This window comes from Miniopterus natalensis, chromosome 20 (assembly GCF_054644295.1).
Source record: "Miniopterus natalensis isolate mMinNat1 chromosome 20, mMinNat1.hap1, whole genome shotgun sequence".
NCBI lineage: Eukaryota > Metazoa > Chordata > Mammalia > Chiroptera > Miniopteridae > Miniopterus > Miniopterus natalensis.
This window is the reverse complement of record NC_142100.1, coordinates 19,203,394-19,217,980: the sequence shown is the minus strand read 5'-3', so window position 1 is coordinate 19,217,980 and position 14,587 is coordinate 19,203,394. Positions and strand designations below refer to the sequence as shown.

The following is a 14,587-nucleotide window of genomic DNA, read 5'->3' as shown; positions in this document are numbered from 1 at the left end:
CACCCTAGTTCTCTCTCCCTTCACCCCAGGTTGCTCTCATTTCCCAGCCTGCTTGGACTTTTTTCCCTCCTAATTTAAGGATGCTGCCGAAGAGACTCCAGCAGCCTCCTCCCTGACTACTAATCCTTCTTGTGAGGCATACCCAGTGAGGTCAGGCCCAGTTTTTGAGGCACCTCCCAGAAGCAGAGTTTTGGGGACCCTGTGTGGGTATCCCTGGGCTGATGGCTCATGCTCTGGACTCAGGATGTTGCACATGTCATACATCCTGTGTTGAACTGATTTTCACCAATTTATTAAGATCTCAGACATGCAAATGAGTGTTGTTTTCAGAGCAAGTCATTTGCCGACGTGATATTTCTTACTTCCAAAAAACGAAACATAAGTTGTTTTTTTCTTGTTAAATTACCAACTCCTGTATTTCTTAAAAGCTAGATGAATCATTATAGATATAATAGGAGGCACAAATAACAAGAAGAAAAATACCCATGCACAACTCTACTAGATATTTTTCTATGAAATTATGAAATATTTCAGACATACAGGAGGCATAGCTAATACAGTGGGTACCTGTGTGCCTGCACCCACTTTAAAAAATACCGTATCATGTTACCAATGCACCGAAGCTCCAGGGCATCCCCTCCCCCATTACATTCCCTTCCCTCCCTCCCAGAGGTAACCACCACCTTGAATTTGATGCTTACTATATCCATTAATGGCCTCTTGCTTCTCCCCATATGTATATATTCCTGAATGATGTATAGAAATGTTCTGCATGCTTGGACATGTTATATATACTCTATGTATCCTTCTGCATACTTTTGGGGGGTGTCAGTATTATATTTTCGAGATTTATATTCATGCTAATACACTTAGATCTGGTCCGTTCATTTTACACTGCTGTGTAGTATTCCATTTAGAATGTTTTTCTCATGTACCCCATGAAGGGCATTTGGATCATTTCCAATTCTTCCCTGTTACTAACATTACAGCAGTGAAATTCTTGTCTGGTTCTTTGGCACGTGTATGGAAGTTTTTCTAGGGTAGAGTTTCTCTAAGACTCACCTGGGGACCTTTAAGAAAAAACACCCACACCTGGACTCACTCCAGACCAATAAAGTCCTCCAACCTTTCTGATCCTCCTGTATCTTGGCTATAAGTGGAAATAACTGTACTTGTCACATTATTTTCTTATGGGTAGTGGTAACTACCATTTATTAAGCACTTACTGTATACTAAGTAATTTATATGTATTAGTTTATTGAGTATTTAACCATGCCATGAAGTAGATATCATTAAACCCATTTTATGGAAGGTGAAAGTGAGGCTCAGAGAAGTTAGGTAATTAGTCTGAGGTCACATAGCAAGCAAGTGGCAGAGCCACATTTCAGGCCCCTTTGGCCTGGTGTGGATGAGTCTTCAGGGCCCGGAGGCCAGGAGCCTGGAGGCCTGAGACTTACCTGTGAGAGCAATGGGCTCCCATTTGCTGACTGCCTTTCCCCCAGCTGTTTAATGAAAGCTTTCAGGCCGTGTCACTCTCATTGGCCGGAGACATTGCATTCTTCTGCCAAAAAATATGGTCCTGTAGACATGGAGACTAGCTCAGGTGTTCCCGATGCCGTTTTATATCACGGCCTCTAAAAGATGTGACCTGCATGGTGATGGTGACTCAGGGTGGCCACTTGGCCAGCATGGAACGCAGACCTACAGGGGCCTGTCTGCACCTTCCCCTTTCTCAGACTTCCCTGCTCTACTGACTGCAGGCTGCCCCTCCGGCAGCATCCATCAGTGAGGCAGCCAGGGCATGGGGTTGCTGTGCAGAGAGTCTGCATTTCACCCTGGGTCCAGATCGCAGTCCCTTTGGATGGACCCCAAAGCTCTCTTGGTGGAGCTTTCGGTTGCCATAGTAATGTGGAGACAAGGAAATTAACATGGGTGCTTGGCTAGCGAAGAAAGCCAAGCTTTTAATAGGCACTCCCCTCTTTTAAATAGGTAAGAATTCCTAGGAGGGCTTTTAGATGGACATCAAGGGGTCTCTTTTCAGGTGGGGAGAAAATGCTCTTTAAAGATTATTGTGAAATGAGGGCAGCCCTAATCAGAGAGACTGTGGCGGCTTTGGAGAGCTTAGAGGAATCAGAGAACTAAGTTCAGAGCCAAGGCAACTTTTGTTTGTTAATAACAGCTTTCTCGAGATATAATTCGCATAGCACACAATTCATTCATTTAAAGTGTACAACTCAATGGCTTTTATTACCCACACAGAATTGTGAAACCATCACCACAATCGATTTTAGAACATTTCATCACCCCGAAAAGAAATCCCATACCCTTTAGTGATCATTCCCTTTCCCCACCACTGTCCTCCCTTGGCCCCTGGCAATCTGTTTTCTGTCTGGATAGATTTCTCTGTCCTGGACATTTGCTATAAATGGAATCACACAATAGGTGGTCTTTTGTGACTGGCTTCTTTCAGCATTTTTATTCTTTGCCTCCTTAAGGTTCTTCATGGTTTCTCCAACGACAACAGCGGTGTCTCCAGCCTCTCTGAGAACAATTCATTGGCGGGGGTGCAGCTGCCGGATTAGCCCTCGGGCTCGAGATGGATAGAAGGGAGCAGGTTCCTTCAAGGCCACCACCCCGCCCTCCCCCTTCCATCTGAAGCCTTCCCAGCTGCTCTGAGACTGTGGTGGGGAAAGTGGCCCCTTGGGAGCGCGGCAGGAGCGGACATGATCTCCACGCCTCCCTCTTTTGGAGGCTGGGGTGGGAGATGGACGATCACAACGGGTGAGTGCTGACCAGGTGCCAAGTGCCAGGTGCCAGGCGCCGCATCACACTGTGACGATTGCATTCTTACAGACCTTTTTTCTTTTTCGGAGATTCACTGAAAAGCCACCTCTTTCACTTCATGAAGATGTTTCTCTGGGACTATCATCTGGGTCTGTTCTCCCCGCAGCCGGGTTGACCACCCTACCCTTCCGCCTCGTGTCTTTATGACCCTGACTGTTCTAAGTGCCTTATACAAGCAGAATCACACAGCAGCTGTCTCTGTGACCAGCTTATTTCACTTAGCATGCTGTCCTCAGGGGCCGGCCATGTGGCAGCATGTGGCAGAATTTCCTTCCCTTTTAAGGCTGAGGAACGTTGCTAATGTTCACTTTCAACGTGTCCTTACAGACTGCTGAGAGGCCAGCTTGATACCATGCTCTTTAAATTTTAAAGGCTTGCGTGCCAGTGACAGACACGGCCATGAACCCTGTACTTGCGATCGGGCGCTTTGGGCGTGGGGAATGAGCGGTGGGTTATGGGGATGGCAGGGGGGTCTCCTGTAAGTGAGATCCTGGTGGTTGCCATGGGCCCCGAGTCAGGCTGTTGCGAATGGGGGTCTTGGCCCCCAAACTTAAGGAAGGACATGAAAGAGGCTGATCCTCAACCCTGAAACCTGAACAAGGGGAAATTGCATAACCTCTTGGCAGGATTTTCAGAGAGGGGCCACAAGCCGTGTGAACAGAGAACCGAATGTTAGAATGAAACAGGCCCCCTGATGCTCCACTTTGGCTCCGTCCCATGGTTAAAACACCGGATCCGAACCTGCATAACTTGCATATCTGAACTCCACCATGTCCCAGCTATGTGATCCCAGGCAAATGACTTCATCTCCCAGAGCCTCAGTTTCCTGAGCTGCAAAATGGGACTAACAGTAGCACCTTTGACCCATCTCTGAATCACTTGTTCTATGATTTACTTAACATTTTTCTCCTAGTCAACTTTTAAACTTAGAGCTTCACCGTGAGGCAATATGTTGGTGCCATCGTAGGTGCAAAGGATTTTTTCCCTAACATACACCGTAACTATGTTTTTAAAAGGTTTGTCACACCGGAAATTTAGCCTCACAAGGCCAGGGATTTTTGCGTATTTTCTTTGCTGCTGTTTCCCCAGCCCAGTGTGCCTGGCCCATATAGATGTGTAATAAATGTTTACTGAATGAATAGATGAATGAATGAACAGAAAACATGAAATCATCCTCCGTGCTTTGGGAAACATTGAGATAATTCATGAAGGTGGTGCGCTTGGCTTCTGGCCCATGGTATGTGTTTGCTCAGTGTTTGCTATTATTTTTAGCTTGGGCAGTGAGAGGAACGTGGGGTCCTCAGGTTGGAAGACAACCCCCCAGTCCCTGGTCCCCTCTCTTTGGTTCCAGTGAGCAGGAGACATCTTTTGGCTACTTCTGAGTGCTCGGTCCAGATGGCTGGACAGATCTGAACCTTGACAGTTGGAGAGAAGCTGCGGGGTCTGGAGAGAGATGTTCACGGTCCATGGGGCCTCAGGGTATGCAGGAGCCCGATCAGTCCTTAAGCCATTATTTATGGTCACGGCAGGCGTTTTCTTGGAGGCGATGGCAGGCATTGGGGCTTCCAGATGTCCGCCGTAAATGCTCTGCACTTGCTGAGCTCCCAGGAACATGAAACCCGCTGTCAGTGGACTTGCCCATAGCCTGTATTTGCTGCGTTTCTGTTCTTGTTTAGTTATTACATTAAGTCTCCTGTGATTACAGAGCCGACAGCTGGTAAGGATTTGCATATGGCATGAAATTAAGTTAGTTCATTTTAATGTCTAAACTGAGCAGCGCGATTTGTCTGGTGAAAACTCTGTCTCCCTTATCTGCGTTTGCACTTCCTGCTTTGGGCACTGGCCTCTAATGGCTTCAAGTCTAATTTCTACCCATTTCACCCAGAGAGGACAGGAGGGTCTGTGCTCCCCTGGAGAAATCCAGAAGGGATTTTGTACTTTGGGCTTAGTGTGTTCTCTTTTAGGTTTCAGGAAGAATTAAGACTCAAGAGCTATGGTGGAGAGATCAGTGTTCTAGTCCCTAGGTTTGTGTCTTTTTTTTTTTGCTGTGTTGCCTTGGGCAAGTCACTTTCCCTCCCTGAGCCTCAATTTCTAAATCTGACCTCTCACCCATGGGGAAGCAGATTCATTGAATTTAAGATTGGGCTTGAGATCCCTAAAATGCAGTGTTTGAAATAAGAGCCAGTAGACTCAGGCCTATAGATAGGCCCTAGAATGTGGTTACATTTTTAAAAAAATAGTGCCTAACTTGAAGATATGATTATACTGTATGAACTTCAAAATGCCTGTTACCAGCTTCTCTTTGCTAATCAGCTGAGCGAGCAGCTCTGGGCCTGCATTCTTGTGAGGCCTTCGTTGTCTTGAGCTGCATGGCTGCCAAGCTGCCCCTGGGGAGATGGGGAGAGTCGTTTCGGTTCATTCCATCCCCTGCCTGGTCTGGTTCAGTAATTATTACCTGCCCGTCTCCTGTAGGTATTAGGATTTGCAAATGCTGGTTTAAATAACTGTGACTCTGATTGAAGAGCCTGACTTCGGGCCCTGACTTTTCCCACATAGAGAATGGGGCCCTTAGAATGTCATCTATTTTTCCATGGGCTTTTAGCACATTGAATATGGGGTGGGATTTGGGGTGAGGTGGGGGCTGGTGAGAATTTGGAACCAATATTATGGTTGCTGGCTGCATTGGTGATCCCAGTTAACGTCCTCCCTGTATCCATGCCCTTTGTCCTGTAACTCCTAGCCCCTCTTAACCCGGGCTAGACCATGCGACTTTCTTTGGCCAATGGGATATTAGCAGCAATGCAAGAGAGGCTGGAAAAAGTGCTTGTCTATTTCCACTTGCTCTCTTGGACTTTAGCAGTTACCATGAGAATGTGCCTGGGCTAGCCAGAGAACATGTGCAGACCCAAACACAAAAGACACATACATGTAGGAGAGAGCTCAGTTGTCCCAACTAAGGCCATCAGCCCAATAGCCAACTCTGGCTAGCTGACTGTCAGACATGTGGGTGAGCTCAGCTGAGGCCAGAAGACCTGCCAGCCAACCTGTAGACTAGTGAGCAGTAATAAAAATAGTAGGTGGTTTAAGTCAGTGAGTTTTGGGGACATTTGTTATGCAGCATTACTGTGGCAGTTGGTAACTGATACATTTACATTCTATGCAGGCTCCCTTCCTCCCTCCCTCTTCAAATGGTATTTGGTATTTATTGAGCATCTACTATGTGCCATGGATACAATGCTGAACAAAACTAGATATGGTCCTTGTCCTTAGGCTGTTTACAGTATTGCTCTATTTCTATCTCTCACTTTGAAACATTGAACTTCAATAAGAAGGTGACATTTCATGGTTAGAACAACACATTCTGCTCCAAGCTGTTCTGGGATGGGTTTCTCTCCCATTGAGTGCTTTGTTATAACTTCTCCCTTTCCCATTTTAATTGTTCCTGCAGCTACTGCAAAGACCACTCCTGGTAGAAAAAGTTCTTCTCAGGAATAGAAATTCTTTTGAAAGGATGTGTACAAAGGGGATGTTAAGTAATTTATGTAACGAGTGAGCGATTCCTTGTATGTGTTTATAAGGTAGGGAGAGTTTTATGTACTGTGAGGTTTGATGTATTGTGATACATTATGCTTTGGTCGGAGGTCTATGCAGAAAAGCATGGCGTTTCTGTGAGTTCTGGGAAATATACCATAAATAAAAGTGGTGGTTTATTTCTCGACTGGCCATTTTCGCTAATAATGTGAAAGCATGTCAACACCCATTTCTTAAGGGCAAAATATGAGGTTCTCACCACAGAGAAAAAGTGACTAGAGTTTGCTGGGTTCTTTAGACCCTTAAGGGAAGGGGGGCCTGGTCCAGAACCTGAGTCCAGGTCGGATTGTGGTCCCCAGGCTTCTGTTCCAGCTGACTCATCTGAGTTCAGGTGAATTAGGGAACTTGGCATCACCTGACCCCGGCTGTTCCCTTGGGTGTCATTCCCAAAAATGTGTCAGCTCTGCAAATCCCTCTGTGAAAGCAGAGAAGCCAGTCACGGTCCTTGAGGCCATCTGCCGAAAGTCCCTGAATATGGAACACCCAGATCCTTCACAGTCTCAGAGGGCAGGGGGCCACCATTCCAGCTGACCTCAGTATCTCCAGGTGGCTCACACCCAACTCCCCCTGGGAGGACCCTTACCCAACACTGACCCTTCTAAGCCTGCAGCACCCTGGCACATATCACCCACCACCCATGACTCACAGGGTCCAGAGATCAGCAGCCTCAGCATTGCTCAGAGCTGGGAAGAAATGCACATTGCAGGCCCTGCCCAGACTTACTGAATTGGGATCTGTATGGGCTCATGAGGGGACTGGTGGGGTGCTTTCCTTCGTTGCTATTGACACCGCCATAAAGAGCCCAGGCCATTAGGAAGAGCTCTACCAAACATTAATTGTAACGCTCAAGTCACAGACAGCTAGGGGGCGCCAAACGTAGCTTCTTCCCTGGGCCCAGGAACCATTTCTGGGAAACTGGAAGCCATGAGGTGTTTTATCAAACGTTTATGGCTGTTGGTTCAGGGGGGTGAGTTTACAAGGCCCTGCAGGCTGAGCCCTGGGAAATTAAATTTCTTGCATTTTGACTCAGTCCTAATCATGCCGCCGGCTAGGGATTTATGGGGCTGTAAAGTGTTGAGCACACTGCAGGCTGGGGGCCTTGCTCCTGGCTTTTAGCCTGTGTCCTTCGTGAGGGGCCTCCTCCAGAAGCCCAGGACTCAGCTGCCCATTTGTTCAAGAAACACAGGGCTTGGAGCCAACCGAAGCTGGAGGAGGCCGGGAGGGATTATTTCCTAGAGTGTCCAGAGGAATCAGGGCCCAACTGACACCTTGATTCCAGACTTCTGCCCTCTGAAGAGTAAGAGAGTGAATTTCTCCTGTTCAAAGCAGGGGCGTGGCAGGGCCTAATTGGCACTTAAAAGCTCTCTCTGGTGGTCTGAAGACTAATCATGAGGGGTGGAGCATAGGGGATGGTACTGAGCTGTGTGTCTAGCCGGTCCGGGATACAGCAAGAGGCACACACAAAAAATCAGAGCTTGGTGACAACTCCAGAAACACTGTGGTCTCGCTGGGGAGACAGATTTACTTAGCCAGAGTTCATAGCTGAGACCTAAAGAGTGGGCAGAGATTCTGAAATGACTAAGGTCCTCATGAGCTGAGGGCATCAAGTCAAGGAGAGCTTCCCAGTAGCAGTGGGACTGTAGAGAAACAGGGATGACGGTGACATTAGGAACCAAAACAGCCCCCAAACTGAAAACTCTTCATAATATCAATAGCTACTACATATCCCTTTCCTCTCCCATTCAGTCCTCAAACAACCTTATTTCTATCCCCATTTTACAGGTGGGTAAACTGAGGCTCAGCTAAGTCACATGCAGATCTTAATTGGTGGGACTGGGATCGGCGCCCACCCCAGTAGCCCTGGCCTGGGCGGTGGCTTTTCAGCCCTGTCTTGCTGCCTGCACCAGAGAGAAACTCAGGAATTCTAGTTCCGGGCTTCTGCCCAGCCTGCTTTAGGAAAAAAAAAAAAAAAAAGGCCACCTTTTTAATCTCTTTCTTCCTGGCCAGGAAAATTGCCCATGGTGGGGGAAGCAGGCACTGGCCAGGCCAGGAAAATATTTCTCCTGCCTGTTTATCAGATGACTCTGTTACTGGTCTGAAATCTTTATTCAACAATAAAAAATCAGAGGGCCTATCCCCCTGTGCAACCAACACGGCCTTTTCACAATTCTAAGACCCATAAATGAAAATCTCAGATTAATTAGTGCTTAGACGCATCAGTTTGCCATTCTTGGCGTGGATGCCCAAGGGAAGCGGGAGTGAACCATATGCCAAATCAGGGAAGGACTGGTCCCTGTGCCTTTTTCCCCTCCTGACATAAACCACTTAGAGGCAGTTGATGGAAGTCCCCTTAGAGATTCCGCAGCCTCCTGACCTTTGTCACAACCTGGTCCAGGAGGCTGTGGTGATTGAGTCCTGCAAGTGGGGACGTGGAGTGGATGTCCCAGCATGAGCAAAAAGAAAACCCTGATTGTCAGCAGTAACAAACATTTGGGGATCGGTTGTTACTGCATCAGAGCGTGGCCTGTCCTGCCTACTAGTTACTCTGGGTGAGAGGGAGGGAGTTGGGGGCAGGAAGCCAGCAAGGAGACCACTGAGAAAGCTCTTTCCCTCCTCGAGGTGAGAGATGGTGGCGGTTGGGCTGGAGTAGTCGTGTGGGGGTGGGAGAGAGGAATGGACTCAGTTATGTGTTGGAGCTAAAACGGCCGTGACTTGCGAAAGGACATAAAGGATATAGGAAAGAATTGTTTGTGTTAAGCTTACCAGTGTCTTGTCCCTTAAATTATTGCCTGACTACAAATTGGGCTGAAAGTTCCTCCCACAGCCTCCTACTGAAGGATACATTCTGCTCATAGTCTCTCAACAAATGGTCTCTTTTCATTTTTCAAACGGCAAAGGAGGGTTCACTCCAGAGAAGTGAGGGGCCTGGGCCTGCGTCTCCCATGGCCAAGGCGCCCTCTGCTGTGACAGGTGCTGGTCAGCTGGCCTCGCAGCGGGCGTTGGGGGAAATCGGCTTCCGCTTGATTATATTACCTGGCTGTCCCCAAAGAGGTGAGAAAATAGACCTAAATCCCTCTGGCTTTGTGCCTCACGCTGCCCTCCCCCCCCCCCCCCCAACTTGCCTAACTCATGGTTCAATCGGAAGATGACTATTTAGAACAGCTGCTGGGAAGTGGGTTAGCTGGGGAAATCTTAGAGGGAGACTGTGTCAGGAGACAAGAAGAGGGAGAGAGGCAATTTAGCACTTACGGGTCCATGAACATGATCGTGCATCTTTGTAAAGGAACACAGTAGTGTTTCAATGGGGCAAAGGCGAAAGAAGCCCTGTGGAAGATCCTGGGGACCGCAGGGCAAGGATCATGTGGCAAAGGTCAGGTCAGCTTTGGCTGTGTGGCGAGAGCTCAGACGCCGGGGGAGGGTGCTGCTTCCGGAGGGATGTGCCCTTGCGCCTGTCCCCGTGTGCACACCTGTGCTGGCCAGTGTGGTAGCTACTAGTCATGGGTGGCCGTTTACCTTCAAATCCATTAAAATGATGTGAACTGAAATATTCAGTCCCTCAGCCACGCTAGTCATGTTTTAGATGCTCAATAGCAACATGTGGCTCGTGGCTACCAGACTGGACAGCAAGAGTATGGAACCTTCCAGAAAGGGCTGCTGGACCGCGCTGGTGTCAGCTGCTGGGGAGACTTAAAGTGGAAGAGATTCGGACAAAAAAGGGGGGGTATTTACTGAGTTTAGTGTGCTTTTATGGGAAGGTGCTTTGAAACTATTATCATCATGAAACATTTACTTTAGTTGTCCATTTGTTCATATCGGTATGAGCTCATTCTTTGCTGTTTTATTGAGTAGGTTATAATTCATGACTATTACCATTTACTTTGATGCTCAAATTGCCTCATTTGGGGCCAGTGGGAGCCCCTTTGAGCTGCCTTCTGTGTCCCCTGCTGTGACTCCCATTGTCCTGTGAGCACTTCTTTGCTTTCTGGCACAAAATGTTCCAGGTTCATTTTGTACTTTCTGTGAGCCAGCCCTGGAATCAACCATTTCTCAAAGGAGCCCTGATTCAATTTAGTGGAGGGTATCTAGAAAACAAGATCTTGGTGTTAGGTATTGGGGCATCACAGCTCCGAGGGGCCCTCAGTGAGCAAAGCTAGGGGATGTGTGTGTGCACATGTGTGTGCATATGCATGCATGCGTGTGTGTGTCTTTGCATGTGTATACACACCTATATACATGTTTACATCTATCTATATCTATCTATCTGTCTATCTATCTATCTATCTATCTATCTATCTATCTATCTATCTATCTATCAATCATCTATCTATCTATCATCTATCATCATTTTCTAATCCCCGCCTAAGGATATTTTTTCCATTGCTTTTCAGAGAGACTGGAAGGGAGAGAGAGAGGAAGAGAGATACCCATGTGAGACACATTGATTGGTTGCCTCGCACACGCGCTGACCGGGGCCAGCTGGGGATCGAGCCTGCAACTGAGTTATGTACCCTTGACTGGAATCGAACCCACGACCCTTCAGTCCGTGGACCGATGCTCTCACCACTGAGCAAAACCAGCCAGGGCATACATCTATATTTATTTCTAGATTTTTTTCCCTATATGTTGAAAACCATGATACCTCTGATTCTCTACTCCATCACCAAAGAGTTTATTCTGCTTTTCTTTCTTTTCCTATTTGTAGCTCCCTTCTCCGATGGTGAGAAATCTGGCTGCTGTTATTCTAAATGTATTTGATTGTTTGATCAAGGAGGCCATCCTCCTGTCACTGCTGTCATTTCTATCTCGTGTGGACGCCCTTGACACCTTGCCTGTGCTCTTATCCCATCTGGGCAGTACCCTCTTGTGGATAATGCTGTCCTCATTCTGTTTGGGCTCTGCTGGCAATTATTATTATTATTATTGTCATCATCTCGGTAGGTTGGTGGGCAATGGAGTGGGTGCTTCTCTCACTGAGGTAACCTGCTCTGATCTAGCACAAAGGGCCCATCCTAGAGGCTCATGGGCGTGTTTTTATATTCACAAGGGGCTTCTCTCCAGCCCCCTTGGAGAGGTCAAAGCAATTAAAAATTCTTAATTATTACCCAACGCTCAGCAACTGATGGCTGGTTCTGAGTGCCGCGTCTTTTATCTTCTGTTGCCTCCCCCCACCCCCAGAAATCTAAGGTAGGAAAAGTAAGTAGCAGCTGAGATGATCCCCCACTCACTTTCCCTAAGGAGGAAAATCAGCTGCTCTAATAATCATGAATATTAATGTATAGATGAATTCACTCAATTAAAGTGATGATCTGTAATTTTGCCTCGGAGCTTCATGGAGGCCATTTCGACGACTGCTGAGTGGAGCTGGGTGCTCTGCAAAGTGTGTGGGTTTGGTTAACTCTCTCACCTCCATCACTGACTTCCACGTAGGATGGACCTTGAGTTCTTGCCTGGCCAAGGGGTTCAGCGCTCAGAGTGTACACTTTTTCTGTTTTGGGGGCCTAGGATATATCATTGCCATGGCAAGTATATGAGATTCCGCCCAGCTCTCACTGATTCCCTTTTCCTGGAAACGCCGTGTGCCCCCCACTGCTCCCCTAATGCACAGGGTCCCTGAGCTGTGTACTCAGTGGTGATATTTGTTCAGTGAAGTTTCTCTCTTCCTGGCCAGAGCTGATTGGCCAAGGTGGGAGTCCCTAGCCTCCGATGGACCAATGAGAGACTTCTCTGGGAATTTGGGATTGGGACTAGGAAGGACCAGTGTCAAAGGGATGCCTTTGAGCAAAACTATAAAACTCAGGAGCTGTGGGCAGCTATCTGTAGCCCATGTGCAGAGAGAGAAACAGGCTGAGGGTCAGGTGTGGAGAGGAAGCAGGTATCCTGAGGGCCTCTGCCTGCTCGTTCGAGTCTCTCTGCCATGTCCCCACCCTGGGCTCCTTGAAACACTTATATCCTTATACCAGAGTCTCCTTCTGGAAAGCTTCTGTTACCTGCATCCAGAGAGTCCCATCTAACCCAGTGTCAGTGGACCAGCGTCTGTTCTTATTTCTGAGACCTGAGCCTGCCTTCCCGCCAATCCTCACTGTTCACAGTGGTGCTGTCTTAACCGGCAGCAAGACCCAGGCAGGCCAGGGAATAGAGTCCTAGCCCCCAGCTCTCAGGTTCTATTTCCACCTACACGTGGACAATTCTGTTAAAGGAAAGTGAGATCAGTCTAGTGGAGAAAATCACTCAGAAAGTTTGGTCATGTTGATGCCAAATGGTGGGTTGCCTGACACGTTATTTTCCGGCCAGTTGTTTGTGGCTCTTGAAGACACAGCTGCTGTGTGTCCTTGGCTTTCTTTGCTGTTTCCTAATAGATCCTGTCACTCTTCATCCCCTTTTCCTCCTGTACTCTTGTAGTACACATCACTACCCCATACTGTAATACCTATTTGTTAGTTCATTGTTATTGATCGCGTCCCTCAACTAGAGCAGGGACCTTGTCTATTGTGTTCACAACTGTACCCTAGTAGGCCTGACACATACTAGGTGGCCAGCAAATGTTTGCAGAATGAAGAAATGAGTGAATGAGCGAATTGAATCTTTTCTTCAGTAATCCCCACGCAGAGGCTCTGGCTAGTGACCAGAAACATCACAAGGGACTGAATGTCCTTTTGTTTAACCCACTTCCTGGTGCACAGAGGTTATTCATAAGGACAAGTGCCTTTTCCTCGGTATATCCAGGGATATGTGGCTTTGAACCCAGCCTTTGGATGGAGTGCACCTGGGTTTGAATCCGAGCCCTGCCACACTAGCCGTGTACCTTTTGGGTAAGTCACTCAACATGTCCAAGCTGCGTTTCATCTTTTAGTTAAGGATGTTAGTAGTTTCTATTTTACCTGATAGTTAATCAAACGCAATGAGCCAATAAATGTCAGTTTCTTAGCTACTAAAAATCAGTTTCTTAGCCCTGTAACTGGCATAGGGTACTTGCTCAATAAATGTGAGTTTTTCTTTTAGCTCCATTAAGAGACATCATTTTCCATCGCTGAGCAGCACGGGGTTGTTCATTCATTAGTACATGATCGATTAGTTAATTCAACCAACATAGGAATGTGAACATAATGGTCAGAGGATTTCTTCTCTCCCAGGAAGAATTTGCCTGGCAGAAGAGAACTCTCAGAATGATGACCTAAGGCATAATTTTCTCATGCACTATCCAGGGCCACCAGCAGTGGGGTGGGATTTGGAGGTAGGATCCAGAGCAGTGCTGGGTGGTTTAGACAAATCTTAGAGTTGGGAGATGTGGGCTCTGATTCCAAATTTCTGTTGGAAGTTGGGAAATATGGGTCACCTCTACTAGCCCACTTTCCCATCTGAAAAATGTGGGTGTGACACGTGATCATTTAGCCTCAAGCCTTAATGCGCATCAGAATTCTTTGGGGTGACAAGTTAAAATATACACCAGGGCTCTGCCCTTGGGATGTCAGAAGGAATAGTGCTCCAGGACACACTTTAAGCGACTGATACTTGAAATGTCCTCTTTGAGGTCCTGGCAGCCTTAAACACAGCACAGTCCCCACCCTTAGTACTTGGCCTCCTGTCTCAACCTGCGACTCCATGGGGAGCTTTCCATGGTGCTGAAGCCAGTTCCAGGGCTCTCAGAAATCCCCCGCCATTGGCATCTGAGCAGCTGTTCTCTCACAAAGGGAGAGCAAGTCAGCTGCAAGGTCTCCTCCACCTGCCCCGAAGTCGTTCCAGCCTTTCCTCTGCCTGGTGAAAGAAGAAAACCGCTTTCTTATTCCCACGCCAAGCTGCCATCGAGCTGGTTTCCATGACAGCAGAGAGGGAATAAAAGCCAGGCTCTCACCTACAGAGGAATTAAAGGCCTCCCTCTCCGAAAACAAACAATGATTGCAGGAGAGTGCTGGAAATTGGAAGGTGTTGGTTTTCAATTCATCCAGCCCCATAGGATGGGGCTCCAAAAATGAGGAGTTGTGGGGGCCACTGAGGGAGAGGCTGGGTTTGTAAGGATGTTCATGGGGAGAGGGGTGCATAGTAATCATGGCAGTGACAACATCTCACAAGCCCACTGCATTTTAATTTCTTTTGACAGCCACTTTAGACCCTTAGCACATCCTATGGATTTTACTCAGGCAGAAACGGGGACCTC

General features: G+C 47.6%; 1 protein-coding gene across 1 annotated transcript in view; it reads left to right on the top strand.

The window, feature by feature from the left end:
• Positions 1-2,717: 2,717 nt before the first annotated feature.
• The window catches only part of CMKLR1 (chemerin chemokine-like receptor 1), a 79,946-nt gene continuing 68,076 nt past the window's right edge, over positions 2,718-14,587 (top strand). The window contains exon 1 of the mRNA XM_016208733.2: positions 2,718-2,781. The gene's annotated coding sequence lies outside the window, so the exon portion shown is untranslated. The remainder of the gene's footprint in view (positions 2,782-14,587) is intronic.